This window comes from Macaca thibetana, chromosome 8 (genome assembly GCF_024542745.1).
Source record: "Macaca thibetana thibetana isolate TM-01 chromosome 8, ASM2454274v1, whole genome shotgun sequence".
In the NCBI taxonomy this organism is placed as follows: domain Eukaryota; kingdom Metazoa; phylum Chordata; class Mammalia; order Primates; family Cercopithecidae; genus Macaca; species Macaca thibetana.
The window spans coordinates 97,954,082-97,980,827 of record NC_065585.1 but is presented as its reverse complement, the minus strand read 5'-3'; the positions used below and the strand labels follow the sequence as shown (position 1 = coordinate 97,980,827).

Here is a 26,746-nt window from a genome sequence, read left to right as displayed (position 1 = left end):
TTTGATGATGGTGACGTACTGATGGGGTTTTGGTGTTGGTGTCCTTTCTGTTTGTTAGTTTTCCTTCTAACAGTCAGAACCCTCAGCTGTAGGTCTGTTGGAGTTTGCTTGAGGTCCACTCCAGACCCTGTTTGCCGGGGTATCAGCAGCGGAGGCTGCAGAAGATACAGTATTGTTGCACAGAGAGTTTTGCTGTCTGATTCTTGCTCTGGAAGCTTCATCTCAGGGGTGTACCCAGCCATGTAAGGTGTGAGGTGTCAGTCTGCACCTAGTGGGGGATGTCTCCCAGTTCAGCTACTCAGGGGTCAGGGACCCACTTGAGCAGGCAGTCTGTCCATTCTCAGACCTCAACCTCCATGCTGGGAGTTCCACTGCTTTCTTCAAAGCTATCAGACAGGGGCATTTACCTCTGCCGAGGTTACTGCTGCTTTTTGTTTAGCTATGCCCTGTCCCCAGAGGAGGAGTCTACAGTGGCAGGCAGGCCTCCTTGAGCTGCGGTGGGCTCCACCCAATTCGAGCTTCCTGGTGGCTTTGTTTATCCACTTAAGCCTCAGCAATGGCAGGCGCCCCTCCCCCAGCCTCGACATCGCCTTGCAGTTAGAGCTCAGATTGCTGTGCTAGCAATAAGGGAGGCTCCGTGGGCGTGGGACCCTCTGGGTCAGGTGTGGGATATAATCTCCTGGTGTGCCATTTGCTAAGACCCTTGGTAAAGTGCAGTATTAGGGTGGGAGTTACCCGATTTTCCAGGTGTTGTGTGTCTCAGTTTCCCTTGGCTAGGAAAAGGAATTCCCTTCCCCCTTGTACTTCCCAGGTGAGGCAATGCCTTGCCCTGCTTCTGCTCTCGCTGGTCGGGCTGCACCAGCTGACCAGCACCAATTGTCCAGCACTCCCCAGTGAAATGAACCCAGGACCTCACGTGAAAATGCAGAAATCAACCATCTTCTGTGTCATTCACGCTGGGAGCTGGAGGCTAGAGCTGTTCCTATTTGGCCATCTTGGGCGCTGTGCATAAATCACCTGGGAATCTTGTTAAACTGCAGATTCTGATGTGGTAGGTCTGGGGTAGGGCCTGAGATTCTGCATTTCTAACAATGCTGGTGATTCCCAGAATATACATTGAGGAAGTTAACAAGCCCTCTAAATAATTCTAATATATGCTATCATTTCAGAACCACTGTAGTTCTCTTAAAACACTAATTACTGCACCCAACTTCTAAAGTGATTGATTTAGTAGGTTTAGGAAGAGACTTAGGAAGTTGTTAGAAATACAACTTCCTAGGTGATGTTGCTGCTACTTGCCCAGGGAACACACTTTGAGAACCATTATAGTGCTCTGGACCTCTGGGCTCCAAACTTACCTTATCAGGCTGGATTTCCTGCTTTGCTATCAGCTTCACATGGCTTATTGCAATTTCTCAACAGTGTCTTTCATTCATTTAAAAGCATATTTTAAAATATTCTTTCTTTTAAAATAGTTTAAATGATTTGAGGCTATATGACTTTGGGCTCTCTGGTATTCCATATTGCTAAAAATTGAACAAAATTCACACTGCTTTTACTTGATGGCTCAGCATTTGTCTTAATTCAATTCATTTCACTGAGGAGCTGCAAGGTTCATTTAAAATTTTTCTTGGTTAGGAAGCTAAGTTTTTTTATTTTAGCTATACACAGAATCCCTTATCTTCCCTCAAATTCAGTAAGTTTCAGGGAGGGTAAAATATAACATATGAGTAAACTGCAGACAGAACTCAGAACATGATAACCCAAAATATGGCATCTTGGAATAGTGAGTGTCTTAAGCTGAAAAATTACTATGGAAGCAAGAAGGTCTCTTTGACCTTCTCCTGCCACCCTCTCTCCTCAAGCAGGCCATAGAATCTAGAATTCATTTTTCCTTTTCTCCCCTGAAGTGGGCCATAAAACCAAACTGACCTTTCCCTGAAGCAAGTTATGTGACCCTCATTCCAAAAGACCCTCATTCCAAAAGGCCCTCCATCTAACTGGATGAAAGGACCATCCTTATCTTTGAAGGCACAGAAAATAATCTGATAAAACAGGCCTCACTGATTTCCCCCTAGTTTATTACCATCATATCATCTTCCTTTTTGTCCAATCACGTTTCTTCACAGCCGTCTATTTTTTAATTAGACTTAGCATAAAATATACAGAGATATTCCTGTTTTTTCCAGATCTTCATTTCTGAGGCTTCTGTGTCACTTACAATTTATAATAAATCAATTTTTATGCTTATATTAATCTGTTTTTTGTTATGGGGGTCTCAGTCATGAACCTTGAGATGGTTAAGGAACAAATGGTACTTTTTCTCTCCTATACTTACTGCCATCTTTATCAGAAGCTCATGTCTTAATTTCTGATTGGTCTTCCTGAAAACCAGGATAGCCTCACTATCAAATAGATAGTAATCAGTAAATGCACATTAAATAAATATGGAAGTTGTTCAATACTTTTAAAAATTGCAGGGATTCTTAGGGTAAAGAATATTTTATGGCTCATCAATTATGAAACTCTAACATGAAACAAGAATTCAGTACATTAATCATTCTCAGGGATTCATTATATTCATTTTAAGAGATGAAACTGAGTTCAAAGATGGCTTGTTCATCTCTGTAATGCCAGTGCCTATTACAGAGCCTGACACCTAACAGACACTCAGTAAATGTATGGTAAACGGATAGTGTTTGGATGGACGAACTAATGAATGACACAGAATAGAGCAGCATTAGCAACTAGAATAAAACATTGTTGTGTCTGAATCAGACATCAGGTAGATCACAATAAATTTGTTACTAGTAAAAATTAGAAGATTTTGAAATTTGAAAAGAATAAAAGTTAATGCAAAAAAATAGCATCATTTTAATTCACTTACATTCTCTATGTTTTCTCAAGTGTAAGTTTTTTGAGGATCACTTCATTAGGAATTGTTGATAATCTTCGGAATCTACTGTCTCTTCTGCAGTCCTCCATCTAGATATATGTCTTGTGATTGCATCACACGTGTTTTGTGATGCACTGTGGTTCCATAATAAAGTCCTTTTTGAGAGCCACTGAAATATATCACCCAAATGATATATTTCCAATCATTTATAATAAAATAATTTATATAATTATTTCAAATTAATGTTATTACATGAAATAAAATGATATTTATATTAATCATTACTTTTTGCCTAATAATGTATAATATAAATCACACAGGAAAACAATTGCAGTTTATTTAAACATGAGTAGTAATTATTAATCATATATCATGACATAATTACAAATTATTACATAAATGATTTGCTCTTCAAAAGAACATTTTTCTTAAGTTTCAATAGTTTCTAAAATATTTGAAAAATTCTTTGCTTAGAAATTTTTCTTTCTCAGTTTCTTCTCCTAAAATCAAGACAATTACATTCACAAGCTTGTAATAAATTTTTTATAAAGTTTTGGAAGAGTAAGGAGACATGACATTCTCTTCTATATCATTACAGTAATTTTGAGGAAAACTTTGACAACCCAAAAAGCAAAGTGAAAAGAAAAATGAGACAGGCACATTGTTTAATATACAACAAGCACTTTTTAATATTCTTTATACTATTGTTAGTTAATAGAACTTCTGAAACTTTTTTTTTCCTCCATTGAAAACCAGGATTTGAGGTAACCCACAAGATTGATTTATTTTCTGGTTCAACTGCAAAGAGGACAGAGTATCTTAGACTATTATTGAATAATAGAAGACATATGCTATTAATATAGAAAGCGTACAAAAATATGTAGTCTATCCGGAACATTGAGGAAAATACACTGGCATGTCTTCACTATGTATAACATTGACACCATCAATACTATATCACCATGATGATATGAGATAAAGTATGTTAGCCATCTAGGAGCATAGATAAGAACCCTTTCTGATCAATCTTTCACTATTAAAAAATAAGGTATTCTTTTGTTTGCTCTATGGAATATATCACTGCAAGGTGCGTATTCATTACGTTAGAGATGCGTATCCACTCTGAACTTTTGCAAGGCTATTTTCTGTATTTCAGAACCACCTACATGTTTTCACTAATTTAAATAATTCTAGTCCTCTCTATATTCTTGTTTGCTACAAAATGACTCTTGAAAATGGTAACTTCAGACTTTCAAGTTGTTGGTCTTATTTTATTCCAAGCTTTTGTTTAATTGCTGGCAACTCAGAAGCTCCAATATATGTTCACTTAGTACTTCAGCCCCATTGATCTTTCAAAAACTATTCTATTACATTGTAGTGAGTAGTTGAATATGTTTTTAAATAAAATTGTAAGCAAGTCATTTTGTTTACATAATATATAATATATTGAATTATATAAAAAATTAAAAATAATTATATAAAATAATTTTATATAATATTTATAATTAATGCTTATTACATTAAATAAAGCCTAAACAAGTCTCCTTTCCACTTTATATACTTTGCCATTATGTAGAGCAAATATTCTGAGAATGTAATTGGTGTACCTCTTTAAGATATCCAGCAATAATGTTACTCAGCTGATTTATTTGTACATTTAATTAGAGAAAATATCAGGACTCTCAAATATTAAAGCCACTTTAAAAAGATAACAATGTAGCCATTGTGGATATTTAGAGGAGCTGATGCAGACTCTGAAGGCAACTTCTGGAGTTCTATGCATATATTAAATATTGTTAGCATCATGGAACTAAGTACATAACACACCAAGGTGGCGCTTTTGAAATGAACAGCACCCTTTAATGGATGAACCATAGTTCAACAAATCTCCCCTAGTTCCTGGGACTGCCTTTGCCTTCATGTTCATGGATGTTTTCTTAAGTTGTTGTGACAGAACAAGTATGGAGAGGGAGATTTAAGACCATGCTGAGGTAATTATTGTTGAAAAGAACTGAATTAGGTCAAAATAAGACTCACAAACATGATCTTGATTTTTGAAATTGCTTTATATATTTTCTGATGACCAGCTTATTCCATTATCCAAGCCCAGGTCATGTGTCCCCTCTTTTCTCATTCATTCATTTCCCCCCACCCCCATTCAATAAGCATGAGCACCTGCTATGGGCCAAGCACTATTCCAGGTGCAAGGCATCACCAGAGAGAAAGGAGAAAATGATCTGTGCCATCACAGAGGTAATTGAACATTTTTTAAAAATTATGTTGTGGTGATTAACATAGTTTTGTTATTTAGGCATATTTTGATCTCCTATTAGATATAAAGTGTTTTGATGTCAGCCTCATGGTCTAATTCATGAATATTTTCCCCATTGCACTTATCACAAGGTCTTACCACTATAAAACCATTGAAGTGTAATGATTAAATGAATGATCAAATAGAGGACCGAATGAATCAATATCTGGTCTATTATGCCTGAGCAATGCAATATAATTTTTACTCTTTTGAAATAGCACAAAACAAGCTCAACCTTTCGATTAGAGTCATATAAAATTTGGGGGCACCAAAAAGCTATCATAATAAAATTTTAAAAGTCATCCAAACCTATTTATTTGGAATTTTGGAATGCATTTTTATAACCTAACATAACCAAACCAGGAAGGGAAAAAAGGCTGAAAATGTAGAATGGTATATTTACCTAATACACTTAACACTTAGAAGAGGCCATTAATGTGTATTATAAAATAATGGTATTTTATGAAATTGCAGCAGGGAAGTTTTTTTATACTTCCCTAAATATTTCTTTTTGCATAATAATGACTCAATGAACAAAGCTTAGAAATTATCTCTGCACTTTGGTTTATTTAGAAAGAGTTTCCTTTCATGTGTGTAAATGATCTTTGAAGAAATAAGTTACATAGGTAATTTTTTTAAAATGAGATTAATATGAACAAAATTTAGGGAAGAGAGGAAAGGAAACGTCTATTGGAAATGTCTTTCACTGAGGCATCTTCCTTCCTTTCTGAGATGTCATTTGGGTTTCTCTTATTCCGCTCTGTTCTTTAGCTTTTAATTTCTTCCTATACTTCCTGCCCCAACATTGTCATTTTATCTTTACTTTTTGTATACTTAAATTATTTTGGTATAAATTATTTTTGTTCATGAGCAGACTCAATTACAACATTTTTTATACAAGGTATTTCACTTAACTTTGAAAAATGTTCTTCAGTTTCAAAAGGCATGGGGCAAGGGAAGAATTTATTTCAAATTTATGGTTTTGCCCAGAAATTCAGAGACAGAGTTATGCAATAGTAGTAAAATGGACTATAGCTCCTCACATGCACACACACATTACATTTGCTTCACTCTTCCTTTCAAGATGCAGGATAGTTAGCATAAGGGAAGGTGAATGTCGGTCACCACCACTTGCCATCAATTTGCAAGACTGATGTCTAGAGAAAAGTTACAAATGATGGAGTTATGAAAGATGTTTGTCTTGAACCCCATAACTTTAAAAAATTGGGTATATGTAAAGTTACATACATACTGAAAAGTATATCATACATATACATATGGTTTGAAGAATGGTTATGATAATAAAATAAACATCAGTGTATCCTCCATGTTAAGAAATCATATCCACCCAGTACTTCAGAAATGCCCTGTGTACTCTTCTTTTCTTTCCTCCAGCAAAGGAAACCACTATCTGGTGTTTTGTGTTAATTATGTCTTTGGTTTTCTTTATGGTTTTGCCACTTACTTATGTATCTCTAAACAATGTATTGTTTAGTTTATTTTTGTTTTTAACTGAGTAAAAAGTGCAAACCTAGCTGTGTAAGAAAAGGAGAATATTGCCACTATACTATTAGAGGAAGGTTCCAGGGAAGGTAAGCCAAATAGAATTTCTGGGCCACATGCTGGTCTCAACTTCCTTTGGAAGTTGAGTGCCCCTCCTGAGGAAACTGGAAAAAGGACAATTTGATAAGAATTTGTCCTAGAAAGCATAAAGAAATTTGGCAGAAAGGTGGGCTAGATGTGAAACCAGATACCAAGAAAAAGCATGGCCACAGAGGGTGGGCTGCTTTCTGTTTTCTGTTTACAGCCCACAGAGGCCCAACTCCAGCTCTCAGGAGTATATTAAAGCAGAACCTTTCTGCAGGATAAAATGAGAGTCCTCAGCTGATCCAGGCATAAGGCTTAGAAGGGAGAGTGGGGACCTCATTAGCACATGGGCCAGTTCTCCTGAATATTCTGTTCCTGGATTTAAAAAATAGCAGAATTTTAGCAGGGATCCTAGTGATGACAAACCACATCACATTGAATAACACTTTTATAACCTATATTAGAAGCTCAAAGTACAGTGAAGTCTTCATCTCTAGAAAGAGAAACCTGATATAACTCTTAAATGACATTTCTCCATCTCTGAAAAAAACTTAAACATCAAACAGGTACTACATTGGCTTTAACACAGAATCAAGACAGATCCGGTAAGATCTCATGCAAACCTGTCTCTCTAACCTCATGTCTCACCACTTTCTCTGTGCTGTGACAATGCTCACATATTTGCACTGCTTGGAACACATCCCATTTTTTATCCCTCTTTGTCTCTGTTCATATTGTTCTCTTGTTTCAGGGCTCACTTCCTGCCTAATTTCCCTGCCAAACTTCTCATCCTTTAAGATTCATATCTCTATTATACAATAGCTATTCCTTCAGCCTCCTAGGTGGTACTTGTCTCTGTGTTCCCGTAATACTTTTCACTTATCACTGGCATAGCCTCATCAAATTGTATTTTAACCTGCATACTCCCCCGCCTTTCTGTGAACTTCTTAAGATCAATGAGTGCAACTCATATATTGTTTAACCATAACTGTATACCATTATCACATCTAAACGCTAACAATAATATCTTATTGTCAGCAAATGTCCAGTGTTAAAAGTTCTCTGTTTATCTCATACCTCATTTGTATTTGTTAATATAGGATTAAAAGAATGTCCATGTATTGCAATTGGTTGATCTCTTAAGTCTCTTTTCGTCTCGAAATTACTCTTCCATTTCCTTTCCTTTTCTTTAATCTGAAAATATATTTGTTGAGGAGCTGGGTGTTTTTCTTTAGAATTTCCATTGTCTTTCCCATGGAGTAATTTTTTATATGCCTCTGACTTTTATATTTCCTCTAAATTGGTAGTTAGATCTAGAAACCTGATCAAGCTTGAACATAAGCTTCCATTGACAGATAAATGGGTAAAGAAAATGCAGCATTTTCTTTATATATATGTATGTGCTGCATTTTCTTTATCCATTTATCTGTCAATGGATGCTTAGTTTGATTCCATATCTTGGTAATTGTGAAGAATGCTGCAATGAACATAGGAATGCCAGTATCTCTTCAATGTACTGATTTCATTTTTTAAAATACATATACCCAGAAGTGGGATTGCTGGATCATATAGTAGTTCTGTTTTTATTTTTTTGAGGAATATCCATACTGCTTTCCATAATAGTTATGCTAATCTACGTTCCCACCAATAGTATACAAAGATTTCCATTTTCTCCACATCCTTGCAACATTTGTTTTGTCTTCTTGATAATAACCATTCTAAGAAGTGTGAGGTGATAGCTCACTGTGGTTTTTATTTGCATTTCCCTAATGATTAGGAATGTTAAGAATTTTTTCATATGCTTTCTTTTAAGAAATGTCTGTTCTCATCTGTTGCCCAGTTTAAAATTGGGTTATTCATTTTCTTGCTATAAAGTTGTTTCAGTTCCTTATATATTTTGAATATTAACCCCTTATCAGATGTATGATTTGCAAACATTTTCTCTCCTTTTGTAGGCTGTCTCTTCACTTATTTTCTTTGCTGTCCAGAAGCTTTTTAGTTTGATACAATCCCATTTGCCCAGTTTTGCTTTTGTTGCCTGAGCTGTGGGGGTCATATCCAAAATGTAATCTCCCAGACCAATGTAAAGAAGCTTTTTCCCTATGTTTTCTTTTAGTAGCTTATAGTTTCTGGCCTTACAATTAAGTACGTAACCTATTTTCAGTTGAGTTTTACATATGGCACAAGAAATCAGTCTAATTTCATTCTTTTGCATGTGTGTATTCATTTTTCCCAAAACCACTTATTGAAGAGACTGTCCATTCCCCGTGGTGTGTTCTTGCTGCCTTTGTTGAAGGTCATTTGACTGTAAATGTATGGATTTCTTTTTGGGCCCACTATTTTTCGATTGGTCTATATATTTGTTTTTATGCCAGTACTCTGCTGTTTTATTATACCTTTGTAGTATATTTTGAAGTCAGATGGTGTGATGCCTTTAGTTTTGTTCTTTTTGCTCAAAATTGCGTTGGTTATTCAGGATTTTTGTGGTGCTATACAAATTTTAGAATTAAAAAAAATTCTGTAAAAACCTCATTGGAATTTTTAGTAGGAATTTCATTAAATCCGTAGGTCACTTTGAGTAGTATAGGCATTTTTATGATATTAATTCTTCCAATCCATGAAAATAAGATATTTTTCCATTTATTATTTCATCTTCAATTTATTTCATCAATATTTTATAGTTTTCAACATAGAAAACAATGTAGAAACTCCCTGGTCGAATTTATTTCCAAATATTTTTTGTATTTTTAAAATGCTATTGTATAGAATTTTATTGATTTCTATTTGGATAGTTTGTGGTTAGTGTACAGAAATGCTGTTGATTTTATAGCTGACCTTGCACTATACAACTTTATGGAATTTATCAGTTCCAAGGGTTTTTGGTGAAATCTTTACAGTTTTCTATGTATAAGGTCATGTCATTAGCAAAGAGGGACAATTTTACTGCTTTCTTTTCAATTTTGGTGCTTTTTATTTCTTTTTCTTGCCTAACTGCTTTGGCTAGGACCTCCAGTACTATATTGAATAGAAGTGGTGAGAGTAGAGATCCTTGCTTTATTACTAATCTTAGAGGGAAAGCTTTCAACTTTTTACTATGTAGTATAATGTTAACTGTAACCTTGTCATGTGTGGCCTTTATCATGTTGAGAAACATAACAAAAAAAATTGGTATATTCTTTCTGTAGTTATTTGATGAGAGTTTTAATCATAAATGAATGTTGAATCTCTCAAATGCTTTTTCAGCATCTATTGAAATAATCACATGATTTTTATCTTTCATTTTATTAAGTCACATCAATTGATTTGCATATGTTAAACCATCTTTGCAACCCAAAAATAAATACCACATAATCATGGTATATGATTCCTTTAATGTGCTGTGGAATTTGGCTTTATGTACTTTTTGAGGATTTTTGTGGTTCATCAGGGATGAAGATTCTTGATTGCATATGTCTATTTGTCTTAATTCTCTATATGCCTATTTATAAAAATTCTTATGTTATTTAATTCCTCTTACTCTTGGTTACCTTTTGGCTGAAAAAATGTGACATTTTTCATAGAAATTATTTGTTTATTTTTAATACTTTAAAATATTTCGATTGGCATATATATACGTACTTCTTGTAATAGAATAGCTATTATCAAAAAGACAAAATACAAGTGTTGCAAGTATGTAGAGAAAAAAACTTTGCACACTGTTGGTGGGAATATAAATTAGTACAACTGTTGTGAAAAATGATATGGTGATTCCTCAAAAATTTAAAAACAGAACTACTATATGATCCACCAATCCCACTTCTAGATATATATATACATATATTTTAATGACATCAGTACATTGAAGAGATACCTGCATCCCTATGTTCATTGCAGCATTCTTCACAATTACCAGTAAAAATATATTTATATATATATATGTGTGTGTGTATATGTGTGTGTGTGTGTGTGTGTATACACACACACAATTTTAAAAATTCGTTTTGGTAGAGATGAGATCTCACTATGTTTCCTGGGCTAGTCTCAAACTCCTGGACTCAGGCAACCCTTCTTCCTTAACTTCCCAAAGTGCTGTGATTACAGGTGAGAGCCACTTTGCCCAGCCTGCTTTATATGTTTGAACATATATCATATTCATAAAGGTTTGATGCTGTTGTGTGTTCTTAGTAGATTGTTCCTTTTATCAATATTAATAATCATTTTTGATTTCCTGGAATTTTTACCAGGAAAATTTTTTACTGACTAGTATGGCAGGAAAATTGCTATGTAATCATTATGTTAGTATTTGGCAGATTTTTAAAATATCCCTTTATTTTTTAACACTTTTCTTTTTTTTCAGGTTTATCTTTTGGTAAATAATAAATAGCTACATTTTTATCTTTTTAGCAACCTGACATCTCTGTCTTTTAATAGGTCTAATAAAACAACTCACATTATGTGATTTTCCTTTTTGGGTTCTGCCAACAGGAAGCATTATAATATATCACTTGGCTCAGCACATAGGTAATGTTTGTTCACTTTTGTCTGGACCCTGACCACAGGGAGATTGTGACATAATGCTGGGCCCAGCACCAATATGAGGTCACTCTCCAGCTTTGGTACTGCACAGAACAGACACTGTGACATATATCTAGGCCAATTGCCTAGGTGAAGTGAATCTCCTCTCTTGCCAAAGTCCTTCCCACAAAAGGGGTTTTAATATATCACTGAAATCAGCATCCAAGTGATGTGACACTTCTGCCAGGGTCCTGCCCACAACGTGGATTGTGACATCTCACTGGACCCACAAACATGTAGGTTATGAGACTTTCTTGCCTTATCTCTTGCCACCAGTGATATTGTGCCATTATACCTGAGACCATAACAAAAGCCTAATAACAACTCATGTGCGTGGAGCTGGGACATGTGCAGGATGGTGACTCAAACTTTTCCACAAGTGTAATTGTGACATATCCCTTTGCCCAGCTCCTGAGTGATTTACTAATTATGTCTGTGTATAGCCCACAAGTCAGATTGTGATGAATACCTTGGTCAAGCCCTTTGGTGATTTGACAGCGCTATCTTAACAATGTCCTCATAAGGGATTGTAAAATATTTCTGGACTCATCTTCTAGGTTACATGACTCTTCTCTCCTGCCTGTACACTGCTTCCTTTGGTAATTGTAGCATTTTTAATACTGCATCCAAATGATATGACTTTCATGCCTGGGCCCTGGCAACAGGAGGCATTGTGACAAATTTTGGGGCCCATCATTTAGGTGATATGACTCTCCTCTTCTGCCTGGACACTGCCAACAAGGGACATTGTGCCACAGAGCTGGACCTAGAGCACAAGTTATGTGACATTTCTGATGGGACCCTGCCTACAAAGAGAATATTGAAATATTTCTGGCCCAGCATTTAGGTGATGTGGCTGTTCTGTCTGCTTCATAACCAAACAGGAAATTGTAACATAAGTAGGCACAGCGTACAGGAATAGTAATGACTCTTATACGTGGACTCAGCCAATAGAGGATATTTTGACTCTTATAACTAAATTCAGGAACATGCATGATGTCCTGGGTCATCTTCTTGTACAAAGGTCATGAAAGATTACAACATTCACATGTATTTTACAAAGTCTTTGAATTATACAGACAGAGCCAAAGCAGGGCTCAGCACACAGGTGACATTGTGAGTCTTGCATGCACACCCAGCTGACAGTAATGACTGTCATCATCTCACATGGATGAAGCAGACTGTCACTCACGAAAACAGAACATGTGTGGTATTATAAATCTCATCTCTGGAATTTTCTGACAGTGTGATTGTGATATAAATCTTTTCCAAGATTTTCCAAATTACACAAACACCTGTGTAATTTGACTCTCCAGACTTGTTCCAACCCATATATAGGATTGTGATGTCTACCTAGGCCAGCCTCCAGGTGATGTGATTCTCCTGCCTGGGCCCTTCTCTCAGTAAGCATTGTGACATATCACTGGATCTGGCATCCAGGTGATGTTACATTCTTGCCTGGGACATGCCCACCAAAATTGTTGTGACATATTTCTGTGTCCACTTCATACTTGATGTAACTCTCCTCTCTGGAATGGGCCCTGCACAAAGAAAGGATAGTGACATATTTCAAGGCCAGGTACACAGGTGAACGTACTCTTTTGCCAGAGCCATGCCCAATGGAGGGCATTGTGACATATCTCTGGGCCTATCACTGAAGTGAAGTGATGCCCTTCATGGACCCTTACCCACATGGAGCATTGTGAAATAATCAGAGAACCTGTACTTAGGTGATGTAACTCTCTTGCCTGAGTGCTGTCCTAAGAGAGCCTTGTGACATATCTCAGGACCTAGCACCCAGGTGATGTGGCTATTCTGCCTGGTTTCTGCCCACATGCTACGCTGTGACATATTTCTAGGGAAGCACCTAGGTGATGTGACTCTCCTTGCCTACCTCAGCCCTGCCTACTGGTGACACTGGGACATGTCTCTGAGCCGATAACCTAAGTGATGTGACTCTTTTTCTGCCTGAACCTTCACCATAGGAGGATTTTGACACATTGCTGAGCCCAGCACTCAGGATATGTGACTCTCTTTTTTTTTACTGAGCCATTCCCACAAAAAAGGAATTTTGACCTATTGCACAGCCCAGCACCCAGATGATGTTACTCTTCTGCCTGGGTTCTACATAAAGAGGAAATTATGGCATATTGTATATTTCTGGGCCCAGCACCCTTGTGATGTGACTCTTCTACCCATGCTGGAGCCAGCAAAGTTATTTTGACATATCTTAGGCCCATTATGTAGGTGTTTTGGCTCTCATAAGTTGGCTGGGTTTTTTCCACATATGGAATGGTGACATATTGCTGGGTCCAACACCCAGATAATATGACCCAATTTTCTATACCCAGGCTAGAGAAGGCGTTGTGACATATTACATGGCATAGCATCTAAGTGATGTTACCCTCCTGCCTAGTTTTTACCCACAAAAGGAATTATGATACATATCTTGCTTCAGTTCACAGACATGATGATCAAACTTATATTGGGATTCAGCCAATAGGAGGTATTTTGCCTCTCTTCGTTAAGTTTAGGGCAATATGTAAGGTCCTGGGTTGCATATTCATACCAAGCTCACAGAAGCTTACAACACTAACTTGTATTTTATAAACATTTTTGTGGTAGAGAGATTCATAACAGGGCCCAGCAAAAAGTTCAGATTGGGACACTCTGTTACACACCCAAGTGAAATTAAAAGTTGTCCACATCCCACATTTATAATGCCCACTGCTGAGGTCCTGAGTCTAACAAGGGAATACAGCACAAAGTTAAAATTGTGACTTCTATATGTAGATGTGGACACAAGTGGGATGGTGACTCATCTCTGGACCCAGCCCACAGGAATAATGGATCTTATCCTTAACCATGCCTGTAGGAGAGATGTTGACTATCAAACCTGGGTTTAGGGCAATATGTAAGAGTGTGAGTCCATACCAGCATGTAGGCCTCAGAGAGGTTTGCAACTCTCATGCAGGTTTTATAAAGTCCTCAGATGTTGAAGAGAATGTCATACATTGGCCCAGCACACACGTGAGACTGTGACTCTAATATACACATTCAGCTAAAGGTTAACGATGTCACCCTCAAAGATGATGAGATTGTGTCATATCACTGGGCATAGTACCCAGGTGCTGAGAATTTTGGCTCAAATTTCTTTCCATGGGTGCAATGTTACATATCACTGGGTCAGAATCATGATCATGTGACTCTTCTACCTGGGCCCTGCCAACAGGGGATATTATCACATATCTCTGGGCCTGCCAGCTAGGTGGTGTGTCTCTCCAACCTGTACCCTGCTCCCAGAGGACATTTTGAAATATCGCTGAGTCTAGCATCTAGGTAATGTAACTCTCTTTTCCTGCCTGGGTTCTGCTTACCAAAGGAATTGTGACATTTGGCTAAATGAAAAACCTAGGTGGTATGTCTCTCCTCTGTTTTCAAGAGTTTGTATCTGTGCTGCATTCTGTTTCATTACTTTGGTGTTCTACCTTTATACTGGCACCAAAGTTCTTTGATCACTGTAGGCTTGTTTTGTGTTTGGAAATTATTAAGTGTAATGCTTCCAATACTTTTCTACTTTTTAAAGATTGTCAGGCTTTTCAAGGTCCCCTGAGATCTTACGTAATTTTGTGGGTTTATTTTTTCTATGTTTGGAAAAATTGAAAAGGGGTGTGTTGAATGTATGGGTCACCTTAAGCAGCATGGACATCTTTGCCTTATTATGTCTTCTAACCATCGAAAAAGAGCATACTCAAAAGTTTGTTGTTGGCCAGGCCCGGTGGCTCATGCCTATAATCCTAGCACTTTGGGAGGCTGAGGAGGGCAAATGGCAAGGTCAGGACATCGAGACCATCCTGGTCAACATGGTGAAACCCCTGTTTCTACTAAAATACAGAAAAATTAGCTGGCCATGATGGTGTGTGCTTATAGTCCCAGCTACTCAGGAGACTGAGGCAGGGAATCGCTTGAACCTGAGAGTTGGAGGTTGCAGTGAGCCAAGATTTTTTTGCCACTGCTCTCCAGCCTAGCAACAGAGTGATACTCTGTCTCAAAAAAAAAAGAAAAAAGAAAAGAAAAAGAAAAAAGCTGTGTTGTTCAATTTTTATATTTTTTGAATTTTTCAGCTTTTCTCCTGCTACTGATTTCTAGTTTCATTCCACTTGCACTATAAATAATTGTCTGTAAAATTTCAATTTACAAAAAGTGTTAAGTCTTTTTTTGTGGTGTCACATGTGTTCCATCTAGGAAAATGTTTTATGAGCTGTTGAAAATAATGTGTATTCTCTTGTCTGTATATACGTTTGTTAGGTGTAATTATAGTATAGTGCATTCAAGTTTTTCATTCCCTTATTGATAGTCTGTCTTGCTTTATTTATTACTGACAGTGGGATATTGATATGTCCTTTTTTTATTATATTGCTGTCTATTTTTGCTTCAATTGTGTCAATGTTTGCTTTGTGTGTTTGGGAAAACTGTCATATATTTATAGGTTCTCAGTGAATGAACTCTCTTACCGTAATTGAATACCCTAGTTTATCTCTTTGAATTTTCACATAAAGTAAATTATATGAAATATGACAGTTTTCAACTTAATAAGTTGTTGCCTCTTCTCCTCTCATTTGTTTAACACCTGCTTGGAATGCATTTTTCATCTTGCCATTTTCAGTCTATTTTTTTAATTAGTTCTGAAGTGATTCTCTTGAACATATGACATAGATAGATCTTGATATAGATCATGATATAGTTAGGGTTTTTTTTTTTTCCGTTTTGAAGGATACTTTCGCTGGATATAGTATTCTTGCTTACACTCTTTTTTTCCAGTGTTTTAACTATGTCATCCTCCTCCATTCTTGCCCAAAAGATTTATTTTCATAAATTTACTGGTAATCTTGCAGAAGCATACATATATATAACATATCTCTTTTTTCTTCCTGCATTCCAGATTCTCTTCTTGTCTGTGACTTTCAAAACATTGTTTATGTTGTGTCTTGTTAGAAATCTCTTTGTGTCAATCTTAGTTGAAATTTGCTAAGCTTCTTGATTTTCTTATATTTTTTACTAACGTAGAAGTGCATATTAGTCTTTTTTTGTACTTCTACTCCACAATATTTATTTCTTTTTGTGCCTTTTATCTTTTTGTTGTTTTCATTTTTATTTTATTTTATTTTATTTGTTTCCATTTTATTTATTGAGCATCACTGAGGTGGTAATTTTAATTTTGGGGGTTAATTTATTTTTTTCTTTTAAGAAATAGATCTAGACATTCATTCAAATTGTCTCAGGTAATTTTTACGTCTCCCTTTTTTATAACTGATTTCTGGATATTCATTTTTATCTTTGACCCATATTATCTTGATATTTTGTATATGTTGTAATCGTAGGTTGAAATTTGTATAACATAAAGCCATATGTCAAAATCCTTATTAAGTGGCTTTTGTCTGGGGAAATACGATACCAATTTTTTAGGCTAAAGATTCTCAGAGTCTTTCAAGCCTGTTCTATGGAAGTTTTATCTGGTCTTGTGTGTTTTTTAGTTAAAAAGCATTCCCCATGTTTTTTCTTTTCTTTTTTTCCTCCTTTTTTTTTTTTTTTTTTTTTTTTTTTGAGTTGGAGTTTCACTCTTGTTGCCCAGGCTGGAGTGCAATGACGTTATCTTGGATCACTGCAATCTCCAACTCCCAGATTCAAGCAATTCTCTGGCCTCAGCCTCCCAAGTAGCTGGGATTACAGGTGCCTGCCACCACGCCTGGCTAATTTTTGTATTTTTAGTAGAGATGGGGTTTCACCATGTTGACCTGGCTGATCTTGAACTTCTGACCTCAGGTGATCTGCCTATCTCAGCCTCCCAAAGTGTTGAGATTCCAGGCGTAAGCCACCACTCCCAGCCATTCCCCACGTTTCTTATTGAAATCCTGTAGTCAGTTGCTATACCAATTTTCTGTCTATGATACTGAAGTGTTTCTTCTCTTGTAAGAGTCATTTACTTTTGGTCTCAGTTGTCCCAAACTGTCAAAGTATACCACCTTTCCTTTCAATACTGTCATGGAATATAGAAATTAGTCTTTGGTAAGGTCTCAAAAAGCCAGAAGCATGGACACAGGTGCCACTATTTTATTTATTTTTGGAAGGGAAAGACAGGAGTTGGAAGTCTGTATTTAAAGTCATCATAGGATGAAGAATGGCTGTGGTGGGTAAATACAAAATACCCTTATTACACTTCTGTGTGGTTCTCGGTATTTTGCTCACTTCGGGTGCTGCACACACTTAGCTGGTTCTTAGACTTCTCACAAAGGCATTTTGGTCAGTATATTTCTGTTAAGTTAATATGTTTATAAAGGAATTAGAGCCTGTGGTACTTTATTGTCAACTTGTTAGTGTGCTTCGTGTAATTATATGGTTGTAAAGTGTATTCACCTGAATCTAATGAGGAATAAATTTTTTTAAATTCACCTGGGTCTTTTCATTTTACTGAAGAGATATTGCTGGAGCACAACATAAAAGATTCATTTCAAAAAGTGATTCTGATAAAATATGGAAGCTGTGACCTTAATAGTTTATTTAAAGAAAGACTACCAAAGTGTTGCTAATTGCAAGGGGCAGAAAGCAGTTATAATGGCCTTCATCAATGTTTGTCAACTACCCATAGCAAAACCTGTCAATGTAATAAATGTGGCAAAGCTTTTGAGTTATGCTCAATCTTTACTGAACATAAGAAAATTTTTAGCAGAAAGAAATACTGCAAATGTAAAGAATGTGGCAAAGACTGTAGGTTGTTCTCAGATTTTACTGAGATTTTACAGAAGAGAATTCATACTGCAGAGAGATGCTACAGATGTGAAGAATGTGGCAAAGCCTTTAAAAAGTTACTGATCATAAACGAGTTCATAGTGGAGAGAAACCCTACAAATGTGAAGAATGTTTCAAAATCTTTACCTGCTCCTCAACCTTTATTCAACACAAGAGAAATCATACTGGAGACAGACTGAACAAATGGGAAGAATGTGGTAAAGCCTTTAAGTTTTTCTCACACCTTACTAATCATAAGAGAATTCATACTGGAGACAAACCCTACACATGTGAAGAATGTAACAAAGCCTATAGGTGGTCCTCAGACTTTACTAAACATAAGATAATTCATACTGGAAACAAACCCTACAAATGTAATGAATGTGGAAAAGCTTTTATGTGGTTCTCGGCCCTTAGTAAACATAAGAGAATTCAAACCGGAGAGAAACCCTACCTCTGTGAGGAATATGGCAAAGCCTTTACCCACTCCTCAACCCTTATTAACCATGTGGAAGAGAGACCTTACAAATGTGAAGAATATGGCAAAACCTTTAGGTGCTTCTCGGACCTTACTAATCATAAGATAATTCACACTGGAGAGGAAACCCTACAAATGTGAAGAATGTGGCTAAGCATTGATCTCATTCTCACACCTCATTAGAGATAAGAGAATTCATACTAGAGAGAAGCTCCACAAGTGTTAAAACTATGGAAAAGCCTTTAATGAGTCCTTGTATTGTGTTCAACATCAGAGACTTAATACTGAACAAATGCGGTATAAAGGTAATGACTGTTGAAGAACATTTAACATCTTGGAAGGTCTCTAAGAACTTGTTTTATAACCTGGGTGCTTTTGTGTTGGACATATATAGCACTTTACTATTATGTAATGCCCTTCTTTGTCTTTTTTAAATCTATATTGATTTAAAGTCTGTTTTGCCAGAAACTAGGATTGCAACCCCTGCTTTTTTTTCTGTTTTCTATTTTCTTGGTAGATTTTCCTTTTTCCCTTTATTTTGGGCTTATTTGAGATGGGTATCTCAATTACAGCATACCATTAGATATTCATTCTTTATTCAGCTTGCCAGTCTGTTTTGTAATTGGGGCACTTAGCCCATTTACATTTAAGGTTAGTATTCATATATGTGGATTTGATTCTGTCACTATGATCTTAGCTGGCTATTTTGGACATTTGTTTATGTTGTTGCTTTATAGTGTCAGCAATTTATATACTTTAGTGTGTTTTTGTAGTGACTGGTAATAGTCTTTTTCTTATTTAGTGCTTTCTTCAGAAGCTCTTGTAAGGCAGGTCTTGTGGCAATAGATTTCCTCAGCATTTGCTGATCTGAATAGGATCATATTTATTTTTCACTTCTGGAGTTTACTTTGGTTGGATATGAAATTCCAGGTTGGAACTCTTCTTTTAAGAATGTTGAATATTGGCCCCTAATCTCTTTTGACTTGTAGGATTTCAGATGAAAGGTTTGTTGTTTGTCTGATAGGTTTTTTTGGAGGTTACCTGGCCTTTCTCTCTAGCTGCCTTTAACAGATTTTTTCTTTCATTTTGACCTTGGAGAATCTCATGATTATGTGTCTTGGGGATGAACTTTTCATGGGGTATCTTACTGGGGTTCTCCACATTTCCTGCGTTTGAATGTTGGCCTCTCTATCTGGGTTAGGGAAATTCTCATGGACGATATCCCAAAATATGTATTTCAAGTTGTTTTCATTCTGCTTATTGCTTTCAGGCACTCTCTTTAATCGTAGATTTGGTTTCTTACATAATCCCATAATTCTTAGAGGTTTTGTTCATTCCTCTTTATTCTTTTTTCACTCTTGTTGTCAGTCTTATCTCAGAAAACGAATCTTGAAGCACTGAGATTCTTTCCTCTGCTTGGCCTATTCTGCTGTTAATACTTGTGATTATATTACAAAGTTTTTTATTGTGTTTTTCAGCTCTATCAGGTTGGCCACATTTTTCTCGATTGGCTGTTTACTCTATCAGTTCCTGAAATTTTTTCCCTTCCTTGCATTGGGTTGCAACTTACTTTTGTAGCTCAATGAAGTTTATTTCTATCCATATTCTGAATTCTACTTCTGTCATCTTAGGCCTCGCTGGAAACGTAATTTGGTAATTTGGATGAAATAAGCCACTCTGGCTTTTTGTGTTTTCAATATCTTTGCACTGACTTTGTCTCATCTTTGTGGGCATATCTTTGAGGTTGCTGACCTTTGAATGGGGTTTTCGTATTTTTTATCCTATTTGATGGTCTTGAGTATTTGATTGTGGTATAAGATGTTTGCAGCCAACAGGCTTTGTTCCTGGGAGATTTTTTGGTGGTGGTGGTGGGGCGGGGCAATGCTCAGCTCAAATCTCAGAGGCTGCATAATCTCAGGGACTTGTATTGAGCCCCAACTTTCTTCTCTGGCTCCATGATATTTGGAGTCCACCACTCTATGGGACTAAGGTCCCACAGCTGCAGCAGAGTGCTAGTGGATATGGAGTTTCTGCCTGTCTTTGGACATTCACCTCAGTGGCAGAAGCAAACCAGCTAGGAGTGGACTGGGGGGTACCTGCTGGAAACTGTATATGCTGTTGCACTAAAGATGGTATTGGCTTGGAGCAGAATGTTGGCCAGCACGGATTTTTATGCCTTCTTTGTGCGCCCCCCGCTCTCCATAAGGAGTAATTGTGGAGAGTGTGAGAGGATACCCTGTTCTCTGCACAGTGTTAGCACAAAGGCAGGGGTAGGGTTTTCTGCCTCTTTGCCCACCAAAGCTTCATTTACAATGCCAGTTGCTGGGGGTGACTAGGGCATACTGCATTCCTATTTGCTGGTGGGGAAAGCAAAGCCAAACCTGCCTTTGCTGACATGTGCCAGCAAAGAAATATGGGGATTTGCCTTCATCTCAGGGGAAACTGCAGTATGGGGAAGAAACATGTGGGCTGGTGCAGTCATAGGGGCTGCCTTGCTGGAGCTCCTCAGGTGTCAGGCATGGCCCACCAGGGCAGATGCTATGGTATGGGCTTCCAGGGTACCTGTGACTGCCCTGTAAGAATCTGTAGCCAGACTGGGTCCCTGGGGGAGGCCAATAGACCAAGCAGTGCTAAGCTGGACCAGGTTCTTATGATTTCCAAGACCATCCTGCAGAAGTTAAGTTCAACAGTTCCCCTAGGGCTAAAGTATCTTATGGGAGAAAGTTGAGTCCAGGAAAATGACCATCACTGACAACACTTTATTACAGATGCTCTCATGCCAACCCCTCTGGGAACCACATGAACTGGCTTGCTGCCCCATCTCTTTGCTTGTTTTCTGGGGGCTGCATCTCAGAGAGATGTATGTCAGCAATCCCTTAGTACATTCAGCCCAGGACAGAGGATCTATTGTTTCAACCAAGTTATGGATTCAGTGTCTAGGGAGGAGCAGTGGGTAGTTTCTGGGACCCATGGAAGATGAACTGCCCTCCTCTCTTGGGTAAACTGCAGCTTGTTTGAGGTGTGAATAAGACACTTAGGGTTTTGGATTTATCAGTAGTCTCACAGTAGCAAGGACAGTTCTACTGCAGAGGCAGTGGCAGAAATATTTTCAGTTGCCCCTGGAGGCTCTGTCCAGGGAGCTACTAAGTTGCTACTGGCTCAATACCTCTGGCAATGATTGGCTAGTGGCCCAGGCCTGGAGACCTGCCCAGTGAGAATATATGAGAACAGGCACTCACATAACAGTCTGGCCACTTTTCTGAGGGGCTGCTGCAGTATGCTGGTGTCCACTGCAGTCTCTAGTCACCTCAGATTTTCCAATACCTAAAGTGATCACCAGTGAATGCTGCAAAACAGCAACAATGGCAGCATGCCCTTTTCTGTGGAAGCTCCATCCTACAGAGGTATAGACCTGTTTCCAGCCCAAAAGCCCCTGTAGGAGGTAGCTGCAAACCCTTGTTGAAAGGTCTTACCCAGTGAAGAGAACATAATTGGAGACGCACTTAAGAAAGCAGTCTAGCAACATTTTTGTAGGACAGCTCTGCTGTGCAGAGGTACTACTTCCACTGACAGTTTTTTGGATTCCCCAAAACCAGAAGCCTGAAACAGCTAAGTCATACAAACAGCAAAAATGTCAGCTCACTCTTTGCTCTAGGAACTATATCACAAGGAGGTTTCAAAATTCCATCAACCAAAGAGCACCAGTGGTGGTAGCTGGACACCCTAGTTGGGTAGTACTTTCTAGTGAGGAAGAACAAGTTTGGAGAAAGGCTTTAACAGGCAGTCTGGTCATGTCTTTTTAGAACATCTGTACTGTTCTAGGAGATCCTTTCTGCCCCAGTCAGCTTGAGCTCTTCAAAGCCTGAAGGCTGGAATGACTAAGCTGCCCAAGCAGCAAAGATGGTGGGCCACTCCTCTTTCTGGTAGCTCCATCCCAGGGAGGTGCAGTGCTCCTGCCAATGGTTGGCTAGAATTCTAAGCCAGTAGGCCTTATCCTGTGAGGCATTGTGAAAGTGGGTCCTACAGACCATCACTATTCAGCCCCCTGGATTCCACCTCTTTCCTATGGGTATGTACAGGGGAGTAACCTCCTGCTTTGCTGGAGTTGCAGCTACTTTTTCTGGGAAGCCTGGAAAGCCAGAATATCTATGGCTCTTGAATCTCTGCACAGGCCTGAGCGGCTGCTCCGCTGACACTCCATGTGGCTCTGTGTGTTCAACTGAAGGCCTTGGTGAAGTGGGTTCATAAGGGTATCTCCTCACCTTGGGGTTGCAAAGATCTGTGGGAGAATCGTGGGTTCCCAGGGTCCGCATGCACTCACTGCTTTACTGGGTGGGGAGCTTCCCTTGGCTCCATGTTGTTCCCAGGTGGCCCATTGTCCTGCCTTGCTTTACTCCATTCTCTACAACTTAAGTTGTTTCTTTGATTAATCCCAATGCAAATACCTGGATGTTTCAGTTGAATGTGCTGTATTTATGCCCACCTTGCATTCCTCTCTATGAGAGCTGCACAGTCTAGCTGCTTCTAGTCAGCAAACTTGATCACTTTTCTCTAAAAGGAATCTACGTTTTTATAGTAAAAGTATTTAATATATTTTCAAAAGCAAATATTGATATAATTTAACAGTTACATTTGATGCTATGTCTTATTTCTAGAATTTATGTGAAAGAATATGGTCAATGGTTACTGCACCAGATTTATGGGAGATTCTTCTATATTAGATGGACAGATATATATACTTTCCCATAGAAGATTAAGAAAACTGAAATCTAAGAAAAATGAAGACATTCTAAGTGGAAAGGCCACTTAGGGGTTGGTTTACGACAGTATCACAAGTGACAGGATGATAGGAGAGTGGTAAGTGATCAGGATAATATTCTGCATAGTAAGAGAAATGATTTGAATTTTAGAAGGAAATTGCTTTACCATTTGTAAATTAAGGTAATTACAATACAGTGAATTTCAAAATGCCTTTTTATTGACAATGTGTGGACTTAACTTGTTTTAATAAACCAAAATTGTTGTTATTGTGTTAAGGCTATTTTACTTTGAATGTGTACCTTGTCACTGATGTTAACTTATCCCAACTTATCCGAGGTTGTAGGTAACAGATGGTAACAATATACTATTGTGTGACAGTGGAATAACATCCCTAGTGATTCCTTTGTCAGTGGTGTTTATCTTAAAATAATTTGGAAAATATGGTTCCTACAACTTACATTTTTGTTTTTCTTATGACTCCAGGTTATTATGATGGGTTGTAATGAAGATTATGTGAGTATAATGGAGCTATTTGTTTCTGAATTCTGAACAACTATTTACAAAATATCCTTTTTTCTGTTAAACATATGACTTCTCTGGTCTGCTAAACACATACAGACCTTTAGTTTTGATTTACATGGATTTAAATATGCAGATATATCACTCTAAAATAAAATTTAGGTGTGTAACAGATTTATAGAGAATAATCATATTTGTTTATGGTTGTGTACCAACTTTGAGAGGAAACGAAAAATATTAGAATGAAATAGATAATTTTACAAGTGTTGATAACTTGCTAGCAAACCAGAAAGTTCAAAGATTTTGAAAGCAAATCTATTTTATCTGCTTTGTATTAAGCTCATTTATCTAAAATGTTACTGCTCCTGGCTTAGAATCATCTTGTGCAAATTCTCCTTTTTTGTTGTTGTTGTTTGTCTGTTTGCCTGTTGCTCACCATAGACATATAATCTTTATTAAAAATACAGAAATTAGCTGGGCATGGTGGCGGGTGTCTGCAATCCCAGTTACTCAGGAGGCTGAGGCAGGAGAATCACTTGAACCTGGGAGACAGAGGTTGCTGTGAGCCAGGATCACACCATTGCACTCCAGCCTGGACAACAAGAATAAAACTCTGTCTCAAACAAACAAACAAACAAACAAAAAAGTCTTTGTGTAATCCCCTCAGAGATTATGAAAGTGACTTTGATAAAATTTAGTGGTATGCACAAAATAAGTTTCACATGCAAGTGATTTAACAGTGCGTGTATGTTCTTTAGCACATTTTATATTTTGTTTCCATTAGAGAATGCTATTTAATCCAATTTTTGTTTAGCTATTGTTCATTTTATTTTATAAAATTGACATAATTTAGTTTATTAAATTTATTGGGCCAATTTATTCAAGTGAACAGTTCAACATTTAGTAAGTCATGAGGTATTTTTTGGCATAAACATGAAGTAAACAGAGATAATACTGGTTATGTAATAGAAGCTGCATAATTAGAAATAAATATTCTTTTTTAAATTAGCCTGTGGTGTCAGGTGAAAATTTGAAAATATCTATAGTAAAGAAATGCCATTAATTCTCCATATGAAGAGAACATAATTGTACCTATGCTGCACAATTGACTCTCATAATTGAAACAGGAAGAAGAGATGGACCTTTTACCAAAATGAAGTGAAAACCTTATAAAAATTTTCAGATTATGTTTTTCCATTTAAACATCTACTGAGGTAGGTAGAAAGCAAGTCTATTCAGTCAAACCTGGAATTGCTGACACGTGTGAAGAGTATGCACCACAGGTGTCAAAACCTAAAATGCCCTGAACTATTTTCATTTAGATTAATGAAATATGGTTTTAGTCTTCCTCCTCTCTATTCTGGCTTAGACAAAATTATCGAGTCATTTCAAGTAGATTTGATTCTAGATCTTTTTTATTTTTATTTATTTATTTGTTTGTTTGTTTATTTATTTATTTACTGAGATGGAGTCTCCCTCTGCTGCCCAAGCTGGAGTGCCGTGGTGCGATCTCGGCTCACTGCAACCTACTCCTCCTGGGTTCAAGCAATTCTCCTGCCTCATTCTCCCAAGTAGCTGGGACTACAGGGCCTGTCACCATGCTCAGCTAATTTTTTGTATTTTTAGTAGAGATGGGGTTTCACCATGTTAGCCAGGATGGTCTCGATCTCCTGACTCCGTGATCCTCCCACCTCAACCTCCCAAAGTGCTGGGATTACAGGCTTGAGCCACCATGCCCAGCCTTGATTCTGGCTGTTGACACAGCACATCCTCAATTTATTGTCTCTGAGGATAGAAAGGTATGTGATATGGAAGAACAAAACTGAACATTTGTTATACCTAAGTAAATTTTATTTCTGCCCTGCTGTCCTGGGTAGTTCTGGCAGACATTACTGGAAGGTAGAAGTGGGAAACAAGCCTAAATGAAAATTGTGTGTGTGTCTTCTTAGGAACTGGCAGGATCAGCCTTCAGTTCTGGGTGGATTTGGGGCAATTGGGTGATATATAAAGAATGGTTATGTTGCATCAGGTCCTAAGGCAACCTGGCTTCTTCCAGTAGTAAAACCCAGTAAGATTGGTATTTTTTTGGAGTATGAATTGGGTGAATTTAAAAAATAATATACATGATAGATTTGTTCTGCATATTTTAATGATTATTTTACAAGACCTGTTTGGCCTTATTTCTATACTGAAGCACATTCTGAATGTCGTAAAGTCTCTTTGTTATCAGATACTGAAAGATAAAGAATGTGTAAATGAATCTGTTTCAGTTTTTGTGGGTAATTTAGCCAGTAAATTTAATCTCATTTCCGTAATCTTTAAGTTTTACTACTGAAGACCAGAATAGATTTTTTTCACCTAAATTTTTGCAACTATAAAAGCATGTTCATAATGTGACTTTCATAGATACTATGAATATCAATTGTCAAGTGTATTGATTTCTAATATAAAGTCTTTGAGTATTATGTCACCCAACATATCCAATAAAATGTTTTTAAGTTGCCTATTTAAAAAATCTGTCAATTTTGAATTACACACCTAGCTAAAATTTTTTTAAGATCTAGGATAAGATGTAAAATAATCAGACAAGTAATATAAAGTAAGTTTACTGAAATTTTTTACTTATTTAAGAAATCTAATTACATTTTAAATAAATTGCTGTCATCTGTTATTATTTTTGTAACACTTTTCTTAAGATTTTGCCTCTAAAACAGGTAACAATTTGAACAGAGACAGAAACAAAAATTCGATGATTGTCATGAAAATAAATTTCAGGAAAACAAAAGGTTTGTATAATGACCTAATAAAAATAATTTAAAGGATAAAAATCTTAATATTTGTTTTTACACATTAT

General features: G+C 37.1%; 2 pseudogenes; both read left to right on the top strand.

The window, feature by feature from the left end:
- Positions 1-17,806: 17,806 nt before the first annotated feature.
- On the top strand, positions 17,807-18,838 carry LOC126960781 (zinc finger protein 736-like; annotated as a pseudogene).
- Positions 18,839-23,865: 5,027 nt separating this feature from the next.
- Positions 23,866-26,136, top strand: LOC126960697 (tripartite motif-containing protein 60-like; annotated as a pseudogene).
- Positions 26,137-26,746: the final 610 nt, after the last annotated feature.